Source organism: Oryctolagus cuniculus, chromosome 14 (genome assembly GCF_051225735.1).
Source record: "Oryctolagus cuniculus isolate XC-2025 breed Fujian yellow rabbit chromosome 14, ASM5122573v1, whole genome shotgun sequence".
Lineage (NCBI taxonomy): Eukaryota > Metazoa > Chordata > Mammalia > Lagomorpha > Leporidae > Oryctolagus > Oryctolagus cuniculus.
This window is the reverse complement of record NC_142880.1, coordinates 72,537,842-72,555,258: the sequence shown is the minus strand read 5'-3', so window position 1 is coordinate 72,555,258 and position 17,417 is coordinate 72,537,842. Positions and strand designations below refer to the sequence as shown.

General features: G+C 35.7%; 1 pseudogene; it reads right to left on the bottom strand.

The window, feature by feature from the left end:
* LOC100341947 (nucleolin-like) overlaps positions 1-8,014 on the bottom strand; it is a 184,632-nt pseudogene extending 176,618 nt beyond the window's left edge.
* Positions 8,015-17,417: the final 9,403 nt, after the last annotated feature.

Below are 17,417 nucleotides of genomic sequence, written 5' to 3'. Positions count from 1 at the left end.
ATGTTACCCACTTCTTACCTCTTTAAAAGACTTATATCCAACTATAGTTACATACTCAGGTACCAAGGGTTGCAACTTCAACATATTAATTTTGGAGGGATCATGCAATTCCACCTATAACAGAGGCAGAAGCAATCTCAACATTACTTTCTCTCTCTCTCTCTCTCTCTCTCTCACACACACACACACACACACACACACGTATATTTTAAATGTCCTAAAAATATCCTCTTATCTCAAAATTTTCACCTTTGTTTGTTATAGAAAATCATGATACACTAAAAACCAACCTTAAAAAACGCTGTCTATCATGCCCCCTCTTCCCTAGTCCTTGAGGATGATTATTAGGTAATATGGTAAGAGAGGTGACATATTACACTACAGTTAGGAAGAGAATTATTCCTTTCTTCATCCAGAGCAACCTAATTCTGTCAATTGAGCCATATAGATTGGCAAAAAATGAGAGTCACATGAATCAAATAAGAAAATCAATGCATTTTTTTCCTGAGTATGGCTTGGACTATTAATGTCTCAGAAATATATTATTTGCCTTTTCATCAATTCACACTTGTCTTTGTCCCTGCATAATTTATACATATAAAAGAATAAGAGTGTAGCTATTTTCCTAAAGCTGTGTTGTCCAAGTGTGTACCACAGGTACAAAATGTTTCCTTTTTTCTCCTCCTGTTGTTTCAACGCTACTTAATGACTAAAAACTGAATACCAAGGACAATCATGAGCACTTAAGGCCCAATTCATAAAAAAATGATGCAAGCCATTTATGCACAAATGTTGCCACTTTCATATGGAAACAAGGTACATAAAGAATTCTCCTTTGTGATTCATAAACCCTCTTTAAGGTAATTTTGTTGCTCAGTTTTGTACCTCAGGAGACCAAAACTCCAAAAGAGAGGTAGGAAAGAAAAGAAAACCTACAGATATACTTATGTTCCTATTTGCATAAAAAACCACAGCAAGCCTTTTATGTGGCATTAATTAAACATATATTAGACAGTGGTATGTGGATTGTACAGTTATTACCCACTTTAGTCAAGAATATAAAATACAGAAAACACTTAAAAACACATCTCCCCCTCTCTCTACTCTCTCTCTCTCTCTCTCTCTCTCTCTCTCTCTCTCTCCCTCTATCTCTTTCTCTTTCATTCAGACAGGCCCAGAACCTTTATCCTCTTGCCTGATATGCCTACAGATATTCTAAGAGATTAAAATGCAGGTGTGACTACTTGATTCTATGTCCAGTCTTTTTACTATCTTCCCTGGGAAATTAGAGGCAAATCATTTTCTCCCATAATTTGTGAAGACTCTTAGTATAAAGGTTATTCAGTCTGATGTTTGCCTTCTGTGAATACTAACACTTTTGATGCCTTCAAGGAGATTAGACACAGAAGTGATATGACTGACAGGAAGGATTTTCCATGTCAAACAGGAATACATTATCACTGACCATGACTAGATTCAATATTATAATTCAAGAGCCTGAAAAACAAGGTCAACACAATTTCAATCTCTTCAAATTTGAAGCAAATGTGAACTTTTTATTAGTCCCACTTCATGTAGCCAATGTCACCATGTACTGACATCTCCATTCACCATTCATAGTTCCAAACAAAATGCATCATGCCCTGAGCAGAGTTGTAAGGATAAAATGTATGAGGAAAATTGAAAACTGTAGTAGAAGTCAAGAATATTTTAGGCACCGTGTGCCTGATATGTTTCATTGCAAACCCTCACCCGGTCTGTACACATACTTACATCCAGGTCCACTCTCTGCCCTTAGCAGTCTTGGTCTTTGTTCTAGGAGACTAACGGCGGTGCTTGACTTCTATTTTGATTCAGCTCCTGGGAAATACTGGCAAAAATGAGGGGCAGGAAGAGAAATATGTTGTGGTATTTCTTCCCTACTACCTCCCAGCTCAACAATGTGACTCTTGCCTTATCTGTGCCGAATCACAGCTCCTGTCACGTGGAACATGTCGGTGACTCTGCACTCTCCAAATCCTGGGAATAGCTCTTTCTTCTCCTGTGCCCTCAATCCTGAGAGAAAGGACAGTTTCTTCCTGGTGCCATCCTGAGAGTCTCTCATTTTCTCCCTCAGTCTTGTCCAATTTGTAAATATTCCTGTGTTGGCATTTTCTGAGGGATATTTAAATGATACACATGTAAGATACGAGATTTCTGACTGATTTCTTATACTGAATACCATTGTATGGTTAATGCAATCGTCCCACTCTTTCAACTTTGTATGGTTTATGCTATGAGGTTGGGACTGAACCTATCAGAGGCACTCATTGTGAGGCACTTTGGCCACAATCATTACAGTATTTTGATTAGGGGTCATCAATTTCTGTAAGAAATGAATATAGTGTGTTAATGATAGTGTTCAATGTAACATATGTGACAGTCAATGGAACATCAATTTATTCAATTAACAAAACCTCTGGATGCCTGTAATTTTAAAGTATTTTATAAAGACAATAGAAAAGAAACAGATTTTTTAAAAAAATATTTATTTACTTGTTTGAAAGTCAGAGCCACAAAGTCAGAGAGGATGAAGGGATGAATAGAGTGAGAGAGAGAGAGAGAGAGAGGGATCTTTCATCTGCTGGTTCACTCCTCAAATTGTTTCAAAGGCCAGGGCTGGGCCAGGCTGAAGTTAGGAGTCAGGAGCTACATCACAGTCTCCCACGTGGTTGCAGGGCATCAAGCACTTGAACCATCTTCTGCTGCTTTTCCCAGGCCATCTGTAGGGAGCTGGATCAGAAGCAGAGCAGCTAGAACACAAACTGGAGCCCATAGAGGATGAAATGGTAGCTTAAGTCATTACGCAAGTGCGGGCCCCAAAACTTAGATATTTAATGTCAGTACTTTTTTTTTTTTTATTTGACAGAGTTAGACAGTGAGTGAGTGAGTGAGAGAGAGACAGAAAAGTCTTCCTTCCTTTGGTTCACTCCCCAAATGGCTGCTATGGTCAGAGCTACGCTGATCCGAAGCTAGGAGCCAAGTGCTTCCTCCTGGTCTCCCATGCGGGTGCAGGGCCCAAGCACTTGGGCCATCCTCCACTGCCCTTCCAGGCCACAGCCGAGAACTGGATTGGAAGAGGAGCAACTGGGACTTGAACCCGGTGCCCACATGGGATGCTGGCGCTGCAGGCGGAGGACTAACCAAGTGAGCCACGGTGCCGGCCCAAATGGTAGTACTTCTACTGGCAATAGTAATGATACTAAAATCAAGAACTACTATCGTAAGAACAAAGTTAATACTAGCAAATGACTTCTTTCTTTGAGCCAAGTACTGTGCACTTATCTTATTTGAACACAAACATTTTAGGTAAGTAGTATAGTATTATTTTCTTTCATTTGCAATGAAGTAATTAGAGCTTGGAACAGTTAGAAATGTTGCCCAAGGTTACTCAGTAGATAAGTAGCATATTAATACTTGCATCCACTAAACTCTTTAACAAACATATTCTAATTATGTTAAAATTAATTATTTTTGGAAATGTATTTGGATTTCTGGTAAAATATGTAAGTGCTTTTTTTTTTCTTGCTAACTCTATATATTATGACTATTAAGCCATTGTCATATCTGTGATAAATATTAGTTCCAAGAATTTGGTAGTCATATTATTACTTGTGGTTATTTCTGTTTCTTTTGTGCTGGAAAAATTTCATATCTATTAAAAATTACTTTAATATGAACACATAGCTAGATATTTTGTAACTGTTTAATTTAATTATTTTATTTCTGTGGAATTTATTTTTCTATGTAATAAAAGTAGATATCTAACTATTTTTGAATAGCCAAAATTGCCAAACTGTTCATCACATCACCATTTAGCTTTTTTTTTTTTTTTTTAAATGAAAGTCCTTTTACCATTTTGCTTAAAAGGAAATGTGGCTTTCATTTGAAAACGGTGCTTGACTTGAAATCCTGTCAAGTAGTGGTTGCTTTTTTCCCAAACATCTAAAATGATATAGATGCCCTTTCAGATCATGGTTCCTCTTTCTCCTCTCTCCTCAAAAACATTTGAGCTAAAGTTTATGTCATCAGACAACTTCATCCATATTGCTGGTTTGCAATTACCTGTAGAATTCTAGGCCTCTCCCTTTACTGGCATAAGATTATTTCCACATATTCTTCCTTCTTCAAACCTCCAATACTTTTATCTCTGTCTTCTTGCTCAACCTCTTATCTTGTTTCTCCATTCACTTAAATAGTTGAATCAGTTACATGCCGATTTCTCTAAACTTTTGCTACTACCCACCCCCTCTCCTGCATCTTCTGTTCCTTTTTTCTTATCATCAAAGATGAATGATCCACGAGTTTATCAAGAGCCAAACTTGTCCCTGACGGCTTCAGAACTTTGCTTTATAAATACTCCTCTCTCTTGCATCATAATTTTCCAATTTTTACTGAAAAATTTTCCAATAAACCTACTAACTTGCAGTTCTTTTGGTCTCTTACTAAAACAAAGAAGCCAGTAAACAAAAAGCCGTGTCATGAACCTGCTTCTTTCATGAGTTACTGACTATTCTTTCTCTTTAAGACAGATCTTCTATTGTAAAGGCCTACATTCACCACCTTCAACTTCTCTGCGCCTATTCTCTCTCTCTTAATCCTACAACAGTCGTGTTCCTGCCACAACATTTCAGCAGCTTTTATTTAGCTCGCCAATGATGAAATCACTGCTAAATCCAGTGATCAGTTTTTGGTCCTCAATTTATTTGGTCCTTGGATAGCATTTAATTCAAGTGGTTGCCACACATCACATAATCCTGCATCTATTTTTGTGCCCTCATGGGCTCTCTTGCCATTCTCTCAAAATTTCCAGTCCTCTAAATATTAAGATACACTCAACGCTCAGTCTACCATCCTTGCTTCCTTTCTTTATACCCACTTTTAATTACCATCCATAAACTGATGCTTACAGACTGGATCAAAAATATATTCTCCTTGGTTTGAAATCTATATACATGTGTATCTAAATACCTTCAAAACATCTCTATGTATACAAAGGAAATTCATGGAAAAATGGAATCTAAACAAGCTTCTTTGTGTGAAAAAATTAAAATTCATTCATTTTTCATAATATGCCTCTCCTTGAAAATTTATATCTAATAGCAACTCAAACGTAAAGAACCCAGAATTTGCCTTACAATCATCCCCTCAAATATTTCTTTGATCTCCCCCAGTTACTACTTTGTGCCACATCCTGTTTCAAATATTTTGAGCATAGTAACCAGCTTAAACTTCATAGCAGCTCCATGTGAAAGGTATGATAACACCTCAGTTTTACAGATGAAGAAGAGGTACATAAGAGACAAATAAATTTCCCAAGACCATGCTAGTGCCAGATCTAGAATTGCAAATGCTGACTGTGGCACCAGAAACTGGATTTAATCACAATCTATCAAGCCACTTCTGACATTCTCTGGCCTCCAACTCTCGGATTCTCCTTTACCACCACAGTCCTTCACATGAAATCATTCAGCAAACTGAGGAGACTAGATGTACCAGAATCTGACTGCTTTTACAACGTAACCCTACAGCCATCCTTGTCCCCAAAATGGCATGCCATGTCTGAATGATTACAAGAACCTCCTCATTTATCTTCTGTTGCTTCTGTTGTCCTCTGGAGAAGATCTAATGCTCCCATGCTCACATTTTGGGAAGGCCTTCAGTGTTTCAGAGTAAACATCAACATTCTTATAATGATATAAAACAGTCCTCAATTTTCTATAATTTATCATTGATGAAATTACTGCTAAATCCATTGTTCAATCTTTTGCCCACTCACTTTCTTTTTTTTTAAGATTTATTAATTTATTTGAAAGTCAGAGTTACACAGAGAGAAGGAGAGGCAGAGAGAAAGAGAGAGAGAGAGAGGAAGGAGAGAGATCTTTCTTCTGCTGGTTCACTCCCCAGCTAGCCACAATGGCTGTAGCTCTGCCGATCCCAAGCCAGGAACTAGGAGCTTCTTCTGAGTCTCCCACGTGGTTGCCTGGGCCCATGACTTGGGCCATCATCTACTGATTTCCCAGGCCATAGCAGAGGGCTGGATCATAGTGGAGCAGCCGGGACTCGAACCAGCACCCATATGGGATGCCAGCATTGCAGGCGCCAGCTTTACCCATTTCTCCACAGCGCCGGCCCCAGTTGCCCACTCACTTTCCTTCCCTCATATCTTTTCTGGAACATTCTCCCCTTACTCAAACTAGCTAAACCGATCCTCTGTATTCTTCAAATACTACAGACAGGATTGCATATCAGGGTCTGCCATTTTCAAATATTATTTTGGCTCCTTTCTCACTTCTAAGATATTTCTCAAGTATCATCTTTGTAAAGGCTTTCTTTTGTCTTTTATTTACAACATCATCTTCTCCAACACTTCTCATCATTCTTTGTCCCTGCATTGTTGTTCTCCATTGCATAACTCCTGTGCTTCTATTTATGAATCTTATGTGCAGCTCATCTCTGTCTAATAAAGTATATTACATGAGGATGTCTTCAGTTTGGTTTTCTACTGTATTCTCAACTATGACATTGCCTAGAGCACATAGTGGGCCCTAAATTATTCTTTTTAAAACATACATTATATGGATTTTCTCATTGGCATTTATTATTTTTTCTTCTAGTATATTTTAAATTCCTTTATGTAATAAGATATATTTCAAGAAAAACAATATTTTAGTCTGTGCCACATAATTTCAATTATAATTATATAGTGCATTTGTATTATAAGTTCTCTCTATTCCCTTCATGATGCTCACAAGGCTTCTCTCCTATGGCACATCAGATATCTCTGATTTTATTGACTCCATAAGTTTTCAATGATCTCTTCTCTCTTAAAAATTTTGACTCATCACATCTTTTAAATTCTGCCCTTTATAACTTTTTCTCCCTTATCAATTTTCTTGAGTGGTCTACTCACTATCTTACTACATGCTTACTTTTGAAACTACTCAAATTTTTTACAAAATAATTAATTTCTTTTTATTTGAAAGATGAGAGGGGCCAGCACTGTGGTGTAAGTGGGCTAAGCCACCGCCTGCAGTGCTGGCATTCCATATGGGTGCCGGTTCCAGTCTCTGCGGCTCCACTTCCAATCTCGTTCTCTGCTAAGGCCTCAGAAAGCAGTGGAGGATGGCCCAAGTTCTTGGTCCCCTGTCCACATGTGGGAGACCTGGAAGAAGCTGCCAGCTCCTGGCTTCAGATTGGTGCATCTCTGGCCATTGCTGCCATTTGGGAAGCAGAGCAGTGAATGGAAGACCTCTCTCTCTGTCTCTGTCTCTGCCTCTGCCTCACTGTAACTTTGCCTTTCAAGTAAATAAATAAAATCTTTTAAGAAATAAAGAAGAGAGAGAGAGAGAAAGAGAGAGGTATGAGTTGGATAGGGAGAGATCTTCTCTCTGTTGGTTCAAACCTCAAAAGTACACAACAAACAGGGCTGGGTCAAGTTATAGCCAGGTTTTCAGAACTGAGTGCAAGTCTCCCACGTAAATGACAAGCTACCTCTTCTGCATCCCAGGGAATGCATTACCAGGAAGCTGGAATTGGAAGTAGAGTATGATTCAAATCCAGGCACACTGCTATGGAATGCAAATATCCCAGTCAGGCATTTCAACCACTGCACCAAATGCCTGCTCCTCAAATTCAGTTTTTAACACTATCATTCTATCTGAACTGACCTTTTAAATAACCCTATAGATGACCTCCAGACTACAAATCTTTAAGGAACTGTTTTAATTCACAGTCTTTTTGGTTATTCAGCCATATTCTGCAGCATTGGTCCTTCTCTTCTTTCAGGAACATTTGCAGCCCTTATCTTTTGTGAGGCTGTGTGTTTCTGGTTTTCCTCCTCCCATATTGTTTCTTCATTTGTGGACTGTTTGTCTGGCTTACCTTCCTTGCCTGCAGATATCAGCGCTAAGGATTTAATAATTGTTACTCTTTTCTCCTTAATTTCATTATCCCCATAGATGATCAAGGCCATGCACAAGAATTTAGATATTAGTTGTTCTTGTTAATTCTGAAATTTGTATTTCAGGCTGTATTTATGGCCCAAGTCATTGGGCCCTGCACCCACATGGGAGACCTGGAGAAGCACCTGGCTCCTGGCTTCGGATCAGCGCGGTGAGCCGGCTGCAGTGCGCCGGCCGCAGCGGCCATTGTGGGGTGAACCAATGGCAAAAGAAGACCTTTCTCTCTGTCTCTCTCTCTCACCGTCCACTCTGCCTGTCCAAAAAAAAAAAAAAAATCTAAATGCTTAAACAACTTTCAAATTAGATATTTCTCAAATATCCCAAACCCTTATTAATTTTATATATTTGAAAGGCAGAGAAAGAGAGAGGCAGAGGGGAGAGAAAAAGGAGGAGGAACAAGAAATATGATAATTGGATCTTTGGGGCAATTTTAGGAAATTAATGTCTTAAAATTAAAATAATTTTATATTCAAAAACTTTTAAAGTGTGAACAGTAAGAAAAGATGACAAATGTTCAATTCAGCAAATTCATTATATGATTATATCATTATTAATTACCCACCATATTATATGATGATGTTGTTTTGCCACTAACCAAAGATGATATAACACAGACTATGGGCATGATCCAGAACATTCAAGTTAAAAAAATACAAATTTCTTAATATATATGGTTCAATTTGTAGGTTTTATCCATTGGCACATAAAAACCATGACAAATTAGAAGAATATCACTTGCTTAAGTTGAAATTTCTGAAAATACTTCGATTCTCCACAATTACCATTGAAAATTTGAAAGTGGAGTATTTTTACCAGTTACTGATATTGTGATGACTAGCTTATATATCAGTTTTCTTAATTATCAAAACTGTGACACTGAAAAATAATAATGGATACAGCATACATATAATTACTTCTCTACCAACTGTAGGAGTATTTTATTTAAAGCAATTAAGAAATTACTCTCTAATTGGTTTCAAATTTCACCCATCTGCTTCCATATGATTTTCTGGATGGATATATGAATATTAATAGTAACTCTGTAAACAGGTGTCACAGTTCTTCTCTTTGGGAAACAATTTTGTCACAAGTGCATGGCCCTGGTCAGTAATGACCTAATTTTGTCACTGTTTATTCTCTAATAGCTTAAATGGCAATGACATCATTTATCCTATGGGTGGCATCTGCTCTCTATGCCATTGCCCTGTGTGTGTGCATGTGTGTGTCTATATTCTTAGCAACAATTTTTGTAATAAACAGCAACTGGAGTTGAGGGTGGGGAACTCAGAATCTTAGAAATGGTAATTATCTTTCTATTTGTGACCATGATATGAGTATACTAAAAACACATTTGTGTGTGTGTGTATGTGTGTAATATATATATATATATATATATATATATATATATATATGTATGTGTGTGTGTGTGTGTAATATTGGTTTACTCATTTCATTTTAACGAATTATTTGTTATAAACAGGCTTATATACTCCTCAAAATATTGACTGCACTGAGTCACCAATTGAGGCTGGTAGAAATTTCATTCATTTTGTTCTCAATAAGAATAGTATAAATAAACTATAATGATTTCAATATATGATTTCACACACTTGACCTGCATTCATGTTTGTGCTTTTGTGTTTAAAGTTCAGCACAAGATATTTTTAAATGTTCACATCAATCTTAGTATCATTGTGAACTTAATCTACCCAATGAACGATATCATTTGGAACTATGTTACAGTTATTTATGTGTGATTTCCTAGATTACTGTATGTTATTTTGGCTTGGCAAAAGAGGGATTCCAGTGAAGTATTGTCTTATAACCAACCTACCGTGAACTGCCAAGCTTATTAGACTAAAAATGTCATAAAATAATTAATAAGATAGAGCTGCAAGGTGAATGGAAGTCATGATTCATCCACACCACCAAAGGAAATTCAGAGGAGTATTTATGCTTCTATGAGTATATTGGGACCAGGGGTCTTTTATGTATAATCTATTAATTTACCTGAACTAGTGCCCTGATATCATCTGACTGTCACGGAACTGGCAACACTGAACTGTGAAAAATTTAAACATACATATCATGGATAATAAACTCAGACATCTTCAGAAACCTGTGGCAAGAAAAGAAATGTTAACTTATCATGAAGTTATGTTCATTCATTATGTAGCATTATATCAATATATCTGGAATAGTTGGGTTTAAAGGTACAAGAAGCATACAATTCAGGTCCCTGCCTTTAAGAAGCTTACAATCTATTAAATTTAAAAGTCTAAATAAAATGACTAAATTCTTATAGAAAGAGCATATCTAATAGCTTTTAGCTCTGTATACATGTATATACAAAGAAATATAGCTGAAATAAAATTTAACTTCAAAAACTCTTCATAAGTCTCAAAATTTTATACACAATGTAGCCTTTATATAGTACTTTAAAATAGAATACATAAAATTTAGATCCAATTAAGGTAAAGCCATTTCTCAGGAAAGAATATATCATACTTGTCCAATATATTAAGTACCAAGTAGACATATTTGGAAGGTTTTTTAAAAATATGTATTTTCAAATAATTTGGAAAATGCTATCATTTCAACAATTACTATCTAAAATTTACAATAAATATGATGATATCCATTGGAATTTTATAGATTCTGAGAGAAGAGAAAGAAGTAAAGATGTAAGATGATTGACAACTTTGGATCAATGTGATGATTGTATCAATTTCAGATTCTCTGTTAACAATAGGTGTCTGATTGGACACCACTGGCTTTATTGGGAAGTGGATGGAATATAATATACCTTGCAGTGCATTAGTTGTTTGTGCTGATTGGATGGAAGACAAATTTCACATGGAGGAGAGTCTGAATCCCATCACTGTTGCAATTACATTGAACACTAGTGGGAAAATGCCCTGTTGCTTCTGCAGTCTATGGTGAATTAGAATTTCTCCAAGCCCTCAGCTTCCAGAATTTTATATGATTTCTTTTTCAATAAATTGAGATTTGTTTATAAGAGTACACTTAAAAGCAAATTAAATAATTCAATGGATGTAACTATATCTGTTTTCAAATAGACATCGCCATCTTTCCTTCCCACTGCATCTATTCAACAATGTGGGAGCTAATCGGCCCGCTCAGGCTGGAATAAATAAACTGCCCCATATTTCATAACTTTTTCCCATATATTAAGTGATGACATAAATGAAAAATATGGCAGTAAAACAATCACTAGTGTCTTTTTCTGGGATTGCAATAAAAACTTTGAACTTGGAGAGTTGGAACCCATAACTTCTTTTGCCAGTTTAGAACATCTTTATCCTAGTGTTGTATGTACATGCTCTTTCTCAGAACAAACTAAACACTCTATTTTTAAAATTAATTTAAAGTGGCAGGAAGCATGGATACCTTGTAAATAAATATAGGCATGAATTTTTTCAGCTTTTATTTTACTCATCTATTTGGTGCCATGGATGTTTACCTTCTAGATGCTGGATGGCTACTGGAATTCTGAAAACAAACAGCAGAAACCTAATCTGATTGAAGCAGATTTCTAAGGAACATTTTTTTTAACCATTTATCAAACTTCTTTGCTCTGTTAGGCTTCACAAAATGACAAGGCTATTTTAGAGCCATAAACCTCAATGCCCTGTGCAGTTATGGCACGCAACCAAAGACGACTGGAGAGAAAATGAAGCCATAATTGACTACAGCTGCTCACGCCTAACATTTCCCAACAGCATCCCAAGATTCTTAGGCTGATGATTCTTACTCCCTCCCAAACACAGACCTATGTGCAGTTTGTATGACTTATTAACTGGGTAAACCAAGGGAGCCTCAAGGTAGCCTCTGAGGTCTGTATGTGGCCCAAGGCATGAGTGATGCTGGCCTAAAAAAGCCAATGATTGGTATGTGTTTGATTGCTATTCAGTGGTTACATTCAGTGCTCAGGATGAAAGTAAAATGATAGTAATTTTCTTTGCTCACGTGTCATTTTTAACCTGGCACAAGACTTTGCCGTCAAATCACAGGGAAGTGTTCTGTCCTTTGGAGGTTGCTATTAAAATATAGAATGGGGCCATTACATTTTATTGGCTTAGCCTTTCCCTGCACTGCCTATAAAAACAGACGTTGCTTTAAAATCTCTCCCTAATGTCCACTTTCTTGAGGGTGGAGCTGACCTTAAGAAGTTTACTACTTGTCTGTTAGTTAAGACTAATTAACTTTGACTTTGTTGTTAGGGCACCCTAATCTGGGGGTTCATCTTAAATAAACTAAAGGAAAACTGAGTTTTGACCAAGCATTGGACAATGTGTGTTTATGACTGTAGGTATTGAGACTTTATTTCTTATTTTTCACTTCATGGATGTCGCTGATATGGTATTTTGTAAATGTGCTATTAACTCATCATTCCTTGAAAAATGAATATACCTTACTGCTAAACATTTCTGTATGAGGAGGCTGGCTTTTGTTGTTGTGTTGTGTTGTTGTGTTGTGTCACTTGCTCCTTTATAAATGGCATGCAATTTCATTTAAATTTGCTATGAAATACAGTAAATAGCATTTTTGCCAATTATTGTACTGTTTTAAAGTTAAAACACTAGCACTGTTCTCCATGTGAAATAATTTGTTCAAATTTTTTTATAGTAAAACTAATCTATGGTAATTGGTGGTGTCTTTTAAAAATAATGAGACAATTTTTCATCTATAGGGAAAGAATACTGGTTATGTTTTATTTGTGGTTAACATTATTCATATGCAAAATTAATACCTAAGGGCTGGTGCTGTGGCTTAGTAGCCTAAACCTCCCCCTGTAGTGCTGGTATCCCATACAGGCATTGACTTGTGCCCCAGCTGCTCCTCTTCCAATCCATCTCTCTGCTTATGGCCTGGGAAAGCAGTAGAAGATGGTGCAAATGCTTGGGCTCCTACATCCACATGGGAGACCTTGAAAAAGCTCCTGGATCTTAGCTTTGGATTGACTCAGCTCTTGTCATTGCAGCCATTTAGGGAGTAAACCAGCAGGTGGAAGACCGTTCTCTGTCTCTCCCTCTCTCTCTCTAACGCTACTTCTCAAATAAATAAATAAAATTTAAAATATATTAAAATTAATATGTAAAATATTATAATTTTATAAAAATTGTCATATTGAATACGTGTACACCTTATAGAAAAATTCCTTGCATTATATAAGAAATTCAGAGTGAAACATTTTAACATTAATCCATTCTTGTTCAAATTTGATTAATAAGAATGCTGTTAAAAAATACTGTCTATACAATATTTTAGACTTATCAAGAACATCAGTATATCTGGATATCATTTTCACTTAAGTAATGGCCAAGAAAATCCTAAACAATAAAACGATGTTACAAAGTCATTATTTTTCACATATTAATTGGCAAATTTAAAATAAATAAGGCAGGCTGCAGGCTGGATACTCCCATTGCAGTTCCTATCATCTTGAGACTGAATCTCAACGACACCAACATTCTTCTTCTTTTTTTTTTTTTTTCAGAAGTCTTCAGCTGATAATGTACAGCTCACACATTTGAGGACAATCTCCTTTGCTTAAAGTCAACTGATTGTAGGTGTTAACCACATGTATAAAATACTCTAAGTTGACACATGAAATCAGTCATCAATACAATTTTTGCTAAGGCAAGTGTTTGGCACGGCAGTTAATATACCACATGAGACTCCCACATCCTACTTCAGAGTGCCTGGGTTTGAATCTCACCTCCACTTCTGATCCAGCTTCCTACTAATGCTCATCATGGGAGGCACAGGTTATAGGCCCAGGAAACAGGTCCTTGCTACCAACTTGGGAGACTCAGGTTGAGTTCCAAGCTCTAGGCTTCAGCCTGACCCATATGGGGAGTGAACTAGCAGATGGAAGATCTCTCTATGTCTATCTCTGTGTCTTTCTCTTTGTTTATATGCCTTTCAAGTTAAACAAATAAATAAATAAAACCTCAATGAATGTTATATTTGTTACCTAAGTCACCTACTCCAGAGCTTTTGGGTCCATACATTTCTTTTTTACTATAATAATGTAAAGAATGTGTTAGAAATTTTTTCAGAATCTCCCCAACCCTCATTCCTTATTTTCTAAGCATCCAAAATCTGTAAAGTAGCATAGAAAAACAGAACACCACCATTTGGGCCAAAAGACTATTTCTGACTTGATTTTTACATAACTTTATTGATTATAAAAAAAATGAGATCTTAGTACAGAATACATTATGTTTTTCTTCGTTTATTTGTTTGCTTTTGCTATCTGGACAGGTGGAATTGAATGGAATACTGAGATGGTTATCGATACAACTGGTTCACTTGCTAGTATAAATGAAAGAAAATTTACTGAGCAATTGCTTAAATCCTCCTTCACATTTGTTCATGCGCAGACATTTATCTTCATTTACAACCATTCTGTGGATCTACCTTCTGTCTGCCTTGGGTCTAATTATAGTCCCAGCACTTTATGACCTAATATGAGGTTATGGTAAATGAATACTGTGTAGCTCAGTTTTTTTTTTTTCCAGGCTAAAACAGTGAAAATTATATTGGGCTATTGGGAGGATTGAATACTATATTTGAAGAGTATTTTTGTCCAGTTTCTGGCACAAAATACGCAAAATTGGCAATAATAATAATAATGATAATAATACCTTTCTATTTTTGCCTTGTAGCTATGTTGACATTGAATTAAATTCAGTGACATAGTGAAAGAAATACAGGTTGTTTATCAAATAGATTTGCTATCAACAGTGATTCCGCTATTTACTAGTTATAAGACCCTGAAGAATTTACTTAACTGGACTTCAGGTTTACCATGTGTGAGTTAAAAGAAATCATTTTAGTTGATTAGGAAGGTTAAATAATGTAAAATAAAAGTGCAAGTATTTGCAAGCACATATGGGTGTATAAAACCAAGCCACAGGGTTATTATTTTCATTAGAAAACTTAATAATTGAATAAAAAAGGAACAATTTGGATCTTACACACAATCAATCCTTAATAGTGGCTGCTGGCATGAATTTTTGTCCCATTATTCAAATGTGGCTCAACTATCTTGGAAAAACCTCTATTAAGTACTATCAACAAGGCAATGCCTTTACAGTAAGTTTACTGAGCTTCTAAGAGTGGTAGGTAAGGAACGTTGAAGGTAGACATATTTATGGAGAGGGTACATCATTTTTTTCCCACCCCACATCCCCGAGCACCTGCAATAAAGCTATTTCTGAGATACAAGTTTTGACACTCCAGGTAATTTTTAAGAGAAAGATCTGGAATTGTGAAGAATTTTTCTTTTAAGTCTGTTTCTTTAACTTTTTTGGAGAACATTGAACATTGTTGCTAAGGAAAACATTGGAAAAAGTGACCAAATTTTATTGGACTTGATTAAAGTTGTTCCTTTGGTAGTGGTTTTCTGGAAGAAAAATTTATTGACATGATGAAAGCATCCTATTTGAAGCATCCTCTCTCTCTCTCTCTCTCTCTCTCTCTCTCTCTCTCTCTCCTTTCTCTTTATCCATATCTCTCCATATAAAGGACTGATGACTTATCATTCATTAACATGGATGAATGCATGTCATTCTAAAGCCAGAAACTGGCTTCACTCTTTAAAAGAATCAAAATAGGTTGCCTTCATTAACTTCCTTTGTTTTCTGTAACTGAATCATGCTCTTAATCAATGAGTTTATCAGCTTTAAAAATAGCCAACTAGCCAATGATGTATACATATGTATGTGTATATTTATTTATTTTATTATACATTGCTTCCTGCGAATCTCAAAATGTTTTGTTAGTATGAAGGACCATATTCTTATAAATCATTGTCTTATGACTGACTTTTTAAATGATTGATGTTTATTAACATAAAAGCCTCTATATCCTGAGTTATACTCCGTCAATGATATTTCCAATTGATTAAATATCAAAATCTTGGTAATTGGATTTTCATATTATAATACAACAATAAATTATATGTGTAGCCAACCTTAATCTATAATTACACATATAATTTATTTCTAAGTGTATATAAACATTGGACAACATTAATGGCAAATGATAAGTGCATTTATGCATTTGTGACTTCTAATTATTTTTACAGGTAATACGTGATAAGCTTATAACTTAAAGTTTTCAAGGATATTTCGATCATGTAAATCACAATGAGATAACAATTAACAAATATTTACTTCTTGTGTCATTAAATATATTTTGATATTATATATTTAAAGAAACTATATAAACACTCAGAAAATCAGTCTTTTTTTTTAAGGTCTTCCTTTTCCATTGGTTCAACTCCCAAATGGCCACTACGGTCAGTGACCTGCGCCAATCCGAAGCCAGGAGCCAGGTGCTTCTCCTGGTCTCCCATGCGGGTGCAGGGCCCAAGCACTTGGGCCATCCTCTATTGCTTTCCAGGGCCACAGCAGAGAGGTGGACTGGAAGAGGAGCAACCGGGACTAGAACCCGGTGCCCCAACCAGGACTAGAACCTGGGGTGCTGGTGCCTCAGGCAGAGGATTAGCCAAATGAGCCGTGGCACTGGCCAGAAAATCAATCTTCTTAAGAAGCATTTTTTCATGTTACATCATCTTTGCATTTCTGTTTAAGAAGATGACTGATATAAACAGAAATATTGCCCAAGAAGTGAGAAATTTTTACTGTAAAATATCATGAATAGTAGGTAATTAGAATTTAATCATCTAATCTTCTTCTCTTATGTTACTTCACATATACACCTTGCTTTCCTGAAATCAACATGAATTCACTGGTGGCTGATGGCTTTGAAGCCATCACCAACATGCCCATGTTACTGTTCATTGCAAATTATTCAGAAAAACAGTATTTGCTTGATCTAACCATAAGTTGTTTATATTGTATATAAAACATTTAATTAAACATGTGTAAATAGAAGCAAATGTTTCTGAAACATAATGTAATATTTACATTAAATGAATAGATTAAAATTACTAGCAAAGTTAAATAGTAAAATTATGAAATCAGAGTCTGCAATGTTGTTTTTGCAATCCATTTTATTTACTAGATGAAATTCTGAAGGTTTACTTGATAATTACATGTCTCTATGTTTTATATATTTGAAAGTCTAAAAAATCAAGTTAGAAAAGAATATATTACAGAAAGAAAACTAAGAAACATTATGCTTATTAACCTAATTTTGAACAGAATTATCTTTTAAAGCGAGGAAAATCTTTTCAAAAACACATAAATTTCTATGAAAGTTTCCCTTGTTTTCTTAGAAAGCTCTCATAAAATAAACATTTTCAGTATTATTAGATACATAAATATATCAATTATTTTAATTAAGATTTTATGTAGAATCAGAATATGATGTGTATGTATAATTCTGTTTTGTTAAAATCTGCAAATCAAGGAGAAT